A 12018-nucleotide genomic window follows, 5' to 3' on the forward strand; every position below is an offset into this window, starting at 1 on the left:
CAAGAGTTTAGCAGGCAGGATCCACATCTCCCCATCTTAGACCGTTTCCTTAACTCTAGCAAGGTATTTAGCAGACCTGCTGCTCGTTTTCCTTATAACCCAACCTTTTCAGTACTCATTAGTTTTCAAGAACCAGAAGTCTCTCTTTGGAGACAATTAAAGAATTATAGTCTTTCTTCCCAAGCCTGTGTCCTATAATCTATCCAATCCACTTCTCGGGGAGAAGGTAGGGGCAGAGGGTAATAAGGGTCTTTGGGATCTGATGGGTCTGTCTTAGAACACCACTTCCACTACTGACTCAGAAGGGGACCACTGGGAAACCACATACCCTCCCTAAGTCTTTTTTTCCTTTTCTGTGAAATAGGGTCTTTATAAATAAAGTACTGTCTCCCCTACCTCAAAGAATGGGCTTCTGAAAACTGCCGGAGTGGGAGAATTTGTCTGTTTGTTTATTTTTGGCCATGCCACGTGGCATGTGGGATCTTAGTTTTCCAACCAGGGATTGAACCTGTGCCCCCTGCATTGGGAGTGTGAAGTCTTAACCACTGGACTGCCAGGGGAGTCCCCAAAGTAGAATTTGGGTTTGAAGAAATTAAGACCTTACAGAGAATTGGGAGAAAGTGGGGGGCAACATCAGCAATAAGCCTATGAAAGGTCTCAAGGGGACTTCCCTGGTGGCGCAGTGGTTAAGAATCCACCTGCCAATGCAGGGGACATGGGTTCGAGCCCTGGTCCGGGAAGATCCCACATACCGCGGGGCAACTAAGCCCATGCGTCACAATTACTGAGCCTGCACTCTAGAGCCCGCGAGCCACAACTGCTGAGCCCGTGTGCCACAACTACAGAAGCCCGTGCACCTAGAGCCCGTGCTCCGCAACAAGAGAAGCCACCGCAATGAGAAGTCCGTGCACCACAACAAAGAGTAGCCCCCACTCGTCGCAACTAGAGAAAGCCCGCACGCAGCAACGAAGACCCAACACAGCCAACAATAAATAAATAAACAAACAAATAAATAAAAATAAAATTTAAAAAAAGGTCTCATGAATATATATTTTTAATTTTTCCTAAGAGTTTAAAAAAAGACAAAATGGCAGTGACATTTAACACATATTAAAACATGAATAACAAGTGTTATCCAATTAATTTCTATTTACCATCCCTTGCTTGTAAGAACATTTTCAACATCTCCCACCCCTTAAGTTTACAGGAAAATGCTGGAAAGTCAGATTGTAGGTAAGCACATGAAGAGGAGTTTGTTGGTTTGCTTGTTCTCGATTTCAGGTCTCCATCCTATGCTCATTGTCTTTCTGTTGGTTTGCTTGGGCATTGTTTTTCTCCCATTCCCCAGAGACCCAGGCTCAAGGCACCGGAAAAAACAAACCTCATGCACCATCTGTCTACACTGGGCCTGCTCCTCCCCTGGGGCTCCCAGTCTCAGGGAAACACTACCACTTAACCAGTCACCCAAGGAGAAATCTGGGCACTGAGTCCTCCCTCACACTAGCTCCTTGGGTCCAGTTGTCTGCCGCACAGCACCCCCTGAGTCCATCTCCCTCTGGCCATACTCGCTCCAGGTGCTAGAGCTTAGCTTTCATCACTTATCAAGACCACTATGAGCACTTCTTATCTGGTTTCCTCCAGTCCAACCAGGCTACGCAAGGCAGCCAGAATGGAGGCAGATCTAATTCTGTCACTCCCTTTCTTCAAGCCTCTCAAGACCCTCTAGCTCCATCCTCCCAGGCCCCATAGCCTCCAGTCATAAAGAATATCCTGCAGGGGCTTCCCTGGTGGTGCAGTGGTTGAGAGTCTGCCTGCCAATGCAGGGGACACGGGTTCGAGCCCTGGTCCGGGAAGATCCCACATGCTGCGGAGCAACTAGGCCCGTGAGCCACAACTACTGAGCCTGCGCGTCTAGAGCCTGTGCTCCTAACAAGAGAGGCCGCGACAGTGAGAGGCCCGTGCAACGCGATGAAGAGTGGCCTCCGCTCGCCGCAACTAGAGAAAGCCCTCGCACAGAAACGAAGACCCAACACAGCCAAAAATAAAAATAAATAATTTAAAAAAAAAAAAAGAGAGAAAGAAGCAGGGTTGTCAGGTTAGCTGTCATCTCAGCTGCGAAAAAAAAAAAAAAAAAAAAAGAATATCCTGCAGCTCCCCACCCCCAAATTATTCCTCACACTCTGTGGATTCCCCATGCGGCTCCGATTGCTTGGAACACTTCCCTCTACCCCAACCTAGCTAACCCGTCTTTGCCCTTAAATACTCAGCTCAGATTTAACCACTCTGCCTAAGCTTTTCATTCCATAAAATGAGCACAATAATAGGACCTACCTCATAGGTCCTTGGAAGGAATAAATGAGTTCATCCATATAAAGCAAGAAGAACTGTGCCTGGTAGTTGGATAAATGTGAGCTATTATTATCCTTTCCAGGTAGCCTGAACCCTGAACCATACTCCTCAGATTAGATGCTTCCATATTGTCCCACACTTCCCTCATCACAACCCTTCAAAAACTGAACTCAGATGGAATCACTAGACTTTGCATTCCTTGAGAGCCTACCCAGGGTCATATTTATCTCTGTCTGTGCTCAGAGTAGGGCCAGGAGCACTGAAGGGCCACAGTGAATGTTAGTTGAATGAATAAAGATTCAAGGCAAGAAGCCCTTTTACCACTGCCTGAACGCCATCCCAGATGAGTTACAGAAACTCCCTCTCCTGGGAATTCCCTGGCAGTCCAGTGGTTAGGACTCCACAGTTCCACTGCAGGGGGCACGGGTTCGATCCCTGGTCGGGGAACTAAGATCCCGCATGCCAAGCAGAGTGGCCAAAAAAAAACCCCAAAAAAACCTGCCTCTCCCCAGGCTTCTGACAAAACATCCTGAGATGTCTGGGCTTCTGTCCCAGCACTCACTGACCAGAGACAACCCCGTCAATTCGTGGTATTAGTGGCATGATAGGCGGGGTGACTCCACTTAAAAAAGGAAAAAAAAAAAAAAAAACACATGAAGAGGAAAATAACTTAGTCATCACTGTCAACCTTGGCAAATAAACAGTGCTATTACACACTCCAGAACTCAAGGAGCGACACGTAATTAGGCACAGTTTCAATCAGCAGCGTGATGCAGGTTAGGCGGGAGCGCCAGGGTATGAGTGGCTCATTTGCACTCAGAAGAGATGGGGATGTTGATTTTCATGCAAACACTGTCTCTAAGATTCCCAATTAAATACGCACATTAATGTGTTTAATGCCCTACCTAGGAGAAGTGCGTTTTCTGAGAAAAGGAGCAGGGACGTGGTATGGATGTTTCTGAGTTGGCAGCAGCAGATTTATTAGGACTTTACTTGTTTTCTGATGTTAAAAGTAATATATTTTCATTGCAAACACCTTGGAAAATATAGAGAACAATAAAGAAGAAAATAAAAATCTATAATAATCTTATCACACACTTGATCCTATCATGACTTTGATTTCCGCTATTTACATTCAGTAACTCAGTAAATACTCTCATCCACTCCCAGGGCTTTAAATTCTGTCTTTATGCACATGATTCTCAAATTATATCTCCAGCCTCCTCCTCTCCACCAAGCTCCAGACTAGATGTCAAGAGACGGAGCCCTGTGGGTATTTAAAAGCATCAGAAACTCAATGTGGCCACAATAAATCTCTTGTTTTCTACCCTCTCCTTGCAAATTTCCTCCTTGGATCTTCCCCATATTAGTAAATGCCACTGTTATCCACCCAGTTGCTCAAGCCAAAAACTAGAAGACATCATGCTCTAAACTTCACATACATTTTATCCATCATCAAGTCTTAACTCTACCTCCAAAAAACATCCCAATTTCCTATACATCCTCCATCTCTACTGCCATCCCCCAAATGCCAGAGGCCAATATTTGTTGCCTGGAATAGAATTTCTCTATTCTTTGTACAGCAGTCAGAATATCTGGTTATTTTCTTAAGCCTGATACCTGAAAGCAGAATTGCCAAACATAAATAATTTAAGGTCTTGATTATATATGTATATGTATTCAAGTTGATTTATAGAAATCATCTCCTAATATTCCCCACACCAACAGTATCTGAGTGTCAGCATTCTGAGATAGCATCCCCAGTTGTATCACACACTTGGCCAAGAGCAAGCCTAGATCTTTTCATCACCGGTTTACATTTCTATCTCTGCTACTGATGGAAGCAATGATTACTTCTTTGATCATTTCATATCTATACACCAGTATGAATTTTCAATCTTTGGCATAAATGAATCAAAAATATAATTAAATTTTTTTACTCATAATTGAACTTAGTATCTATCTGGAACCCCCATGTTGTCTAGTGGCAGAAAACTCAAATCTATTTAATTCTGAATAAAATCAATCACTTAGGGGTTTTCTCTGTCACCACAAGTTTAAACTCAGTCAATTTGGATTTTCTCTACCCCTTCCTTCAGCTCATGACCTGAAACTTAGATAAGTTGACAGAGATAGCAGGATAGGGAGGGGCTTTATAGTATCCTAGCCCCAGACTGAAAAAGGGGAGGGGGAATCTGGTTTACAGCTGTCATCTGTCCTTGCTGGAATCTACTAAGAAGAACTTTTTGTTTTGTGGTCTTTGGTTAATCCCACCTTTTCCAGTCGAGATGTCTCCTGCCCACCATAAACTTTAGGTGTCAGTTGGTCCAAGCAGCCCAGGTCTGACTGTCCATTAACCATTGCTGAGCCCTGTTGGGGATGCAGGGAACTTTCAGGCACTTCTCCATGGCAGCGGGGGACCATGCTTGGGCTGTCCTGCTGTCATTCCACCTCCACGTCAGTCCCCCGTGCTGCCTCTCTTGGGGAGTTCTCACCAGGCTCTTACTGCAGGCTTTCCAAGCCTATCCAAGCATTCTATCAGCTCCTGGCCTGGGATTAAGCTCAGGGAGGAGAGGATTAGCGTGGTAAACGTGGAGATACACTGCTGCCCAGATCCCTTGTCACAGAAGGACTTGCAGCCCAGCTGCAGCGAGTGAGTGCAGTCAGCAGATGGTCTCCAGCTGTCAGCTCCTCCCAGATGCAGACAGCCACCTCTCTCAAGGTCATGCCCTTCCCAGGGCATCTTGTATTGATGACTGAGTAAGGTGGAGGTATAAAGGTCCAGCCATTCCACCCAATCCCAGAGTACCTAGGTGAGTAATATTTGTTCCAAGGCGTTGTCAGGCTTCCATCCCAGTTCAACTTCTCCCTCGGCCCAGTGCTGCTCTCTTTCCCTTTCTTTCTTTGATGTTAATTCCTAACCAGCATTCTGCACTCCGGACTTCATCTCAGAGTTTGCTTGCAGAGAACGCATCCTGGAATGATTGCTAAACTGAGCCACATTTAGGGGTCCCTCTCAGAAATACTCACTGCTACTCTGTTGCTTCTCCTAGGACCCCTGGGTCTCAGTACAGCCCCTGGAATCTCTATAGACTCTATACAACTAGACCATTCATTAACTTTTTAAATGTTTTAACATATTTTTATTTTATATATTTCTTTACGTTTTTTATATTTTTTATTTATCATCACATAATCTTCCCCAATCTATTGTAAACATCATAGCATATGGCTTTTGGCATAAGAAAAGCCAAGCTTTTGAAACTCAGAAACCTTTTCTATCAACCTGTTTTCTTTGCCAGGACTTTGAAAAGGCTCTTTGAAACTCAAGATTGAGAATTGATGCCTTTGTTCTCTTTTGTTTGGCTATAGCCTCCCTTCCTTGAGGCAATGAGCTTTGCCTGCCTGAGCTGCTGCCTGAAACGACGGAAAGTTCCCATGGTATACTAGAAATGTGGAGGTGGTTGTGTGTGGAATATGGAAAATACTTGGGCTAACTCAAAATCTTATGCTAGCTTATACCATAGCCTCTAAACACCACTAAAAACAGGTGAAGCTCAAGTCTGTGCTGGTTCTGAAACCCAGACATGGGAGGTGAAGCCATAGGGAGGTGAGGTGAGAGCTCTCTAAAATCATAATTGTCACTACGTAACGCTAAACGATGTTCTACCAAGAACCTGGAAATAAATTTTCTCCTCAAAAAGAGATGCAAAGTCATCTGAAATAGACAGAGTAGCACATAAAAGAGTAGGGCTCTCTTATATTTCAGTAGATATTCCTTTAGGAAATGGACTTAGAAATGTTAAAGCAATCAAGATAAAGAGTCCCAGAAGCAGATGTGGACAGTCCTATTGGAAAGTCCTTACCTATGGTGTAGGTTGACGAATGAAACGTGTTTATTCTGTTACAGTGGTGGTCCTCAGTGAGCACACTCTGTTCAGTCCCTCCCCTAGAATCTGGGCTGGTCCTGTGACACGCACAACCAACAGACTGCAGAGGAAGTGACGTTGTGCCAGTTTGGGGCATAAGGCTTGAGAAGACCTATCAGCTTCCACCTTAGTGCTCTTAGGAGCTCTGACCCCCATGTTAGAAGGCTGCCAACACTGCTGGAGAGAACGTATGGAAAAGCCACGTGGAGAGAGAGGTCCTGACATTATATGGAAAGGGAGGAGGCCCAGTCAACCCAGCATCCCAACATCCCAGCTGAGCCCCCCCACCCCGACTGCCCTGCCAACTAAAAAGTGCCACATGAATGACCTCCAGTCAGACCTGTAGTAGAACTGTCCAGCTGAGCCCAGCCCATTTTGAAGACATATGAGAAACAATATAACATTTTCTGTTTTAAGCCACTAAGTTCTGTGGTGGTTATCAAATATTCAATTCACCTTACCCCCTCTGTGCTAATTCCTGGATCACCCAACAACTTTCCAACCCATCCCTGACCCTGAGCTCTTACCCTGCCATGCAGTTCTGACTTAAGGGAAAGAAGGCACTAGTAAAAGGCTGGTGAGAGCTTTCTTCCTGGCTTGCAGACAGCTGACTTCTCACTATGTCCTCACATGGCCTTTCCTCAATGTGTGCGTGCAGAGAGAGAACAAGTTCTGTAATGTCGCTTCTTATAAGGACACTAATCCTATCGGAGCAGAGTCCTGCCCTTATGATCTCATTTAACCTTAATCAACTCCTTATAGGCCGTATCTCCAAATACAGTGACACTGTGGGTTAGGGTTTCAACATATGACTTTTGGGGAGACACACATTCAGTCCATAACAATGGGTAAAGATACAGATCAGTGAGGAAGCAGAGGGGAAGAGAGTGGAAGAAGTTCCTGCTTAGTGGCTGTTTATTTTCTGTGACCTAGGATACAAGATCGTCTGTTGATGATGAGTGGGATCTGGAGAGAGTGGAGGCCAGAGGAGAGGCACAAAGCTTTACAACAGAGCAAGGAAGGAGGAGGAAGGACAGTGGAAGCCTCGGCAGGGAGCATTGCGAGTTCTGCTGCAGGTGACGGCATAGATGTGAAATGAAGCTAACCTAGAGCGTGGCGAAGCACTTTAATTTGGGAGTCATCGATAGTTCAGAGCAATCAGCGGTTCCGGAGCAGGAACACAGGAAAAAGAACAGTGAATTTATCCCAGGTAGGAGAGGGGTGTGTATGTCTGGGGTTGGGGATGGAAATGAGGGGCTTGAATGTCCATGGCATCCGGGCTAGGTTAGGAAAGGAGCAAAAATGAGATGGGATCAGAAACTTTGGGATAAAAGTAAAGAGAAGGCTTAGGAGTATCTGCAAAATAGCCTCTCGTTTCACAAGAACTCCTGAAGGTTAATGGTTCTATTTGCATCTAAACCTGACAAAGCTGGGTTTGGTAGCTGCTTGATCCCCTTTCATACGTTGTGCTTTTCTCTCCTAGGATGGACTGCCTAGCTTGCATGCTTATCTGTTGGATCATTTTTGTTACAAAGCCATAGAGATAATGGGAGATTTGTATGAAACTGTATTTATAAAGATAGGCTCAAGAAAGAATGATTCTTGAGCATTTCACCAAATCAAAGAGACCCATTTCCTTAGCAGAGGGAGATGATTAGTTGAGGTACTTGTGATATGACTATTACACACTGGTGGTGGGAGAATTCTCGCAGACTGTCCCCAGTCATTCCCATAGCCCTGGCATAGTTTAGAGGTCACCAGCTCAGCCCCCCTAGATATGTGACCTTGGGCAATTAAATCAACTTTCCTGAGCCTATTTCCTCGCCTTGAACATAACTTCCCTTCCAGGGCTGTCATGTGGCAGAATGAGACAATGGATATGAAATCGTGTGAGGTTTAGTCTTTAATTACGTGGCTGAAGTAAGTGCCCAGCCATCCCAGGTTTCTTTGAAGCTGATTTTTTTTTAAGAGCAGACTTACCTGGAAGATGATCTGGGAGAGGCTTACTCACTGCTTTAAATGAAGCTCCTTCAGGTCCCATTCAGGTCCACTAAGGAAAAATGAAAGACGGTTGAGTCCATGAAGCTTGCTGCCCATGTCAGAAGCAGCTCCTGGATCTACGGCCATGCTGCTCAAGGCTTAGCATGCTTCACCATCACCTGGAAGGCTTGTTAAAATACAGATGGCCACACCCCCCCTCCAGAATTTCTCAATCAGTAGTTCCAGGCTGGGGCCCAAGAATTTCCCCATCAAACAAGTTTCCAGGTGCTGCTGCTTTTGCCCAGGAGCCTACACTTTGAGGATCATCACTGATCTAAAAGAGCTACAGCCCTGACGCCTGGCCCCTTTTCGCAGAGAAGCCAGCTCTGCTTCCTGTCAGCAGAGGAAGACATTCTGCATTTCACAGATTAGTAAGGACCTTTTCCCTTCTTTCCCAATCAGTGGTCAGAAGTGAAAGTCACTGGCTCTCAGTGATTAAACTTGAGAGCTGGCTTGGCCAGTGGTCCAGGGAAGAGTGTTTAACCACACACCTAAATGAATGGGTTTGATCAATAATTAAATGAGCTGTTGTGATGGTGAGGCCGTGGTCAAGCCACCCGGTGAAGGAGGTGGCTAGGAGCGGTTTTGCTTGTTCATGCGGGGTTCAAAAGGGCTTCGGGGAGTTAGAAACTGAGCCAGACAGAATTTATTATTATTTTATAATTATTAAAGAAGGAAACCAGCACTACTGAGAGGTACTGGTGAAGGGAATATAAAGTGTTGCTAAGTGTTGGCTTCTAAACCTCCTTCTCATACTCGGGAATTGCCAAACTTGTAAAATTGAGTCCAACTCCCACAAAAGAGACGAAAAATGCCAGGCACTTGCCTCCTGGGCCCACCTTGCATTTAGAGGACCTGATGGAGACTCTGCCCTTTGGTGCACTAACTTCAGACTCCACCAGAAATTAAGGACCCAAGAAGCAGGCATCATCAAGAATCCACCTGTCAACAGGCAGGACAACAACACTGAGTTTCTAGAAGCATCCGGAGCAGCAGTCCAAGAGACCTCACAGGCATGCGGGCGGTTTCAGGTATGCGAGCTGTGGTATTTAATGCCCAAGGAAGGCTACACTGGTGCCTTCACCAGGCCAGTGCTGGGCCTGCTTGGGTAATGCTATTCCTGGCTACAGTATGGTGCCAGAGGGGTTTGGGGGGCTTTTTGATGTGTTTTTGTTGTTTTCTAACTTTTGCTCACAGTTGAGAACCCTGTGCAACTCAGAATATGTTCCAAATAAACTCTTAAATCAGAAAACCTAGTTTTGAGTTCTGCTCTTGTTTTTTTGGTCATTTTGAACAAATCTCTTAGCCTCTCCAGGCCATAATTTCTTAAGCTGAAAACAGGGAAGACTAATTTCTACATAAAGGAAGAAGGGGAATAAAATGAAACAAATATGCAAAAATGCTTTGAAAACCACACTGTACTATAAAAATGTCAGTTACTACATGTATATAAATATGGACTGACACCCATGGCCTCTCTATAACAGAGGTTATAATTTGGCCCTTCCTCAAAATTAGTGAGCCTTTTCCCTCTCTGTGCTCATCAGTATCTCAAAGCGTATCTACTTAAAGTGTTTTCACAATGAATTTTAATTAGATTTACTAATCTATCCCATTGGACTATGAGTTCCTCAAGGTAGAGTCTAATTAGACCTTTTATTTTCCTCTGATGTCTACTGGTACATAGTACGTTCATAGTAATTGTCAGTTGGATAAAAAAATAAAAGAATTTGCTGGGGCCTCCGTGAGTGTACCAGGAAGTTTCTAGCTCAGATGCAACTCTCACTTTCTTCCTTTGCAACACTTTTTGAATCTGTAGCAAAAGGCCCCAGTGGACAAAGGGAGCGATCGGATGGAATATGCTCCTGGCGAAGCTCCTACAGGTGCAAGTGATGGACACAATGGAGGAACTGCGTCTTAATTGGTAGCGTGAAAAACATTTCCCAGGTGCTAGATTGGGTTGTAAATGCCATCTGTACTGCCACAGAGGATTAGAGGGAAGAATACCTTTCTCTGGGTTCTGGGGATAGTGTAGGCATCAAGATGAGTGTTGATATTAACTTGTCTGTGCTCCGCCTGGACAATTGCAGGCGAGGGAATCTGTCTAGGGTTTCTATCTTGAAATCAAATGGATGATGCGGTGGCAGGTCTCCGGTTCCCAGGTGTTTGGTTACATTTGTTAAAGGGAATTCTGGGAAGAATTAGAATTCAACAATTTTTGGCCTATCCTGGGAGGTTCTAGGTCAATACACTCCATACTATTTGATGTTTGATCCTCCAAAGGCAGAAGAAATGAAGTTTACGTCTTCACTCTGGCCCTGTCTTCTCTTAGACATCCTCTTTCATTTGGTTATTAATTCCATAATTACTGAGTTCCCATGAAGGGGCCAAGCCCTGGGTTGGGTCCTGGGGACACCAAGGAAGAGATGACATTTTTTTCTGAACTCAGGAAATTCACTGTCTTGGATAGGAGGTGGGGAGGGTGTCAGACACATAAACAAAATACAATATAATGTAGTAAACGATATAATAGATATACAAAGAATTCTAGAGAGACAGGGAGAGAAAGAGAGGGATATATACATACATTCATATACGATCCCTGATGGCATATAAGCTAAAAGATCCCTGGAACTTCCAGCTACTTTGGCCAATAAATCTTTTTGTCTAAGCTAGTTTGCTCTTGGTTTCAGGCATTTACAATTCAATGAGTTCCAATAATACAGGAATCACAGAAGCTGTTGTGTTAAAGCTACATTTGAGATGAGGTTTCTCACCTAAAGCAGGGCTGGGTGCTCTAGAGAGAATGTTACATGCAACACCATGAAAGAACAAGGCCTGTCTTGGGAATGCTGAGATATTTGATACAATTGCATTTTCATCACACCGTCCAGATGATTCTAAACGTGCACAAGAACCCCTGCTTTAAAGAGTATCCAACTATTCGTATCTGAAGAATCCCAATTTTGATGCTTCATTAAAGCAGATTTTTCAAAAACTTCATACACGTTACTCATCACACTCACCCTATGGAAATGTGCTTAAAAAAAATTTAACCCTATATCCTTGGCTTTTTTTGGGGGGGGGCAGCATTATATAATACATTCACTAACATTAAGATGCTAATGCCCCTTTGCCTAATTCATGTGTAAACCCCATGTCTTACATTGAATAAAGTAAAACTCAGTGAGGAACAGCGGCCCCATCTTCAGTAATAGTAATAAAGTAATGACATCCACTTACTGTGTAACATCTCTGTGTCCGGCTCTATGCTGAGTGCCTATATGCTTGGCCCAATTCTGTTTTCAAAACCACCCTGTGATAGGTATGGTCATCCTCATTTTAGAGCTGAAGAAACTGAGGCCTCATGTAGTTTAAATAATTTGCCTGCAGCTAATGGAAGTCAGGATAGGAATCCAGGTGTTTCCTTTCTGCCACACTTACCCCTCTGCCTCTCCAATTCCCTTATTCCTTAGCTCCAAAATCCACCCTCAGTGTTTCTTTCTTGGGGGAGTGAGTTTCTGGCCCTCTCAGCTTCTGCCGTGGGAGGTGAGCTTCTGGCAAGGAAGTCGGGGGAAGAGCGGGAATGGCTGTCAGGAAGGCGGCCAGTAGTGACCGCCCCTCCGAGCCACATGGGACACGGCAGAAGATGCTGGAGGTGTTTACTCCGGAGGGGAGAAAGGGCATGACGACTCTCTCC

The 12018-nt window shown here is 44.7% G+C and overlaps 1 long non-coding RNA gene across 1 annotated transcript in view; it reads right to left on the bottom strand.

Annotated features, from left to right (window-relative positions):
• Positions 1-8256: 8256 nt before the first annotated feature.
• LOC118897041 overlaps positions 8257-12018 on the bottom strand; it is a 177126-nt gene continuing 173364 nt past the window's right edge. Inside the window, exon 3 of the long non-coding RNA XR_005020331.1 lies at positions 8257-8328. This is a non-coding gene — a long non-coding RNA (uncharacterized LOC118897041). The remainder of the gene's footprint in view (positions 8329-12018) is intronic.

This window comes from Balaenoptera musculus, chromosome 6 (assembly GCF_009873245.2).
Source record: "Balaenoptera musculus isolate JJ_BM4_2016_0621 chromosome 6, mBalMus1.pri.v3, whole genome shotgun sequence".
NCBI classification, from domain to species: domain Eukaryota; kingdom Metazoa; phylum Chordata; class Mammalia; order Artiodactyla; family Balaenopteridae; genus Balaenoptera; species Balaenoptera musculus.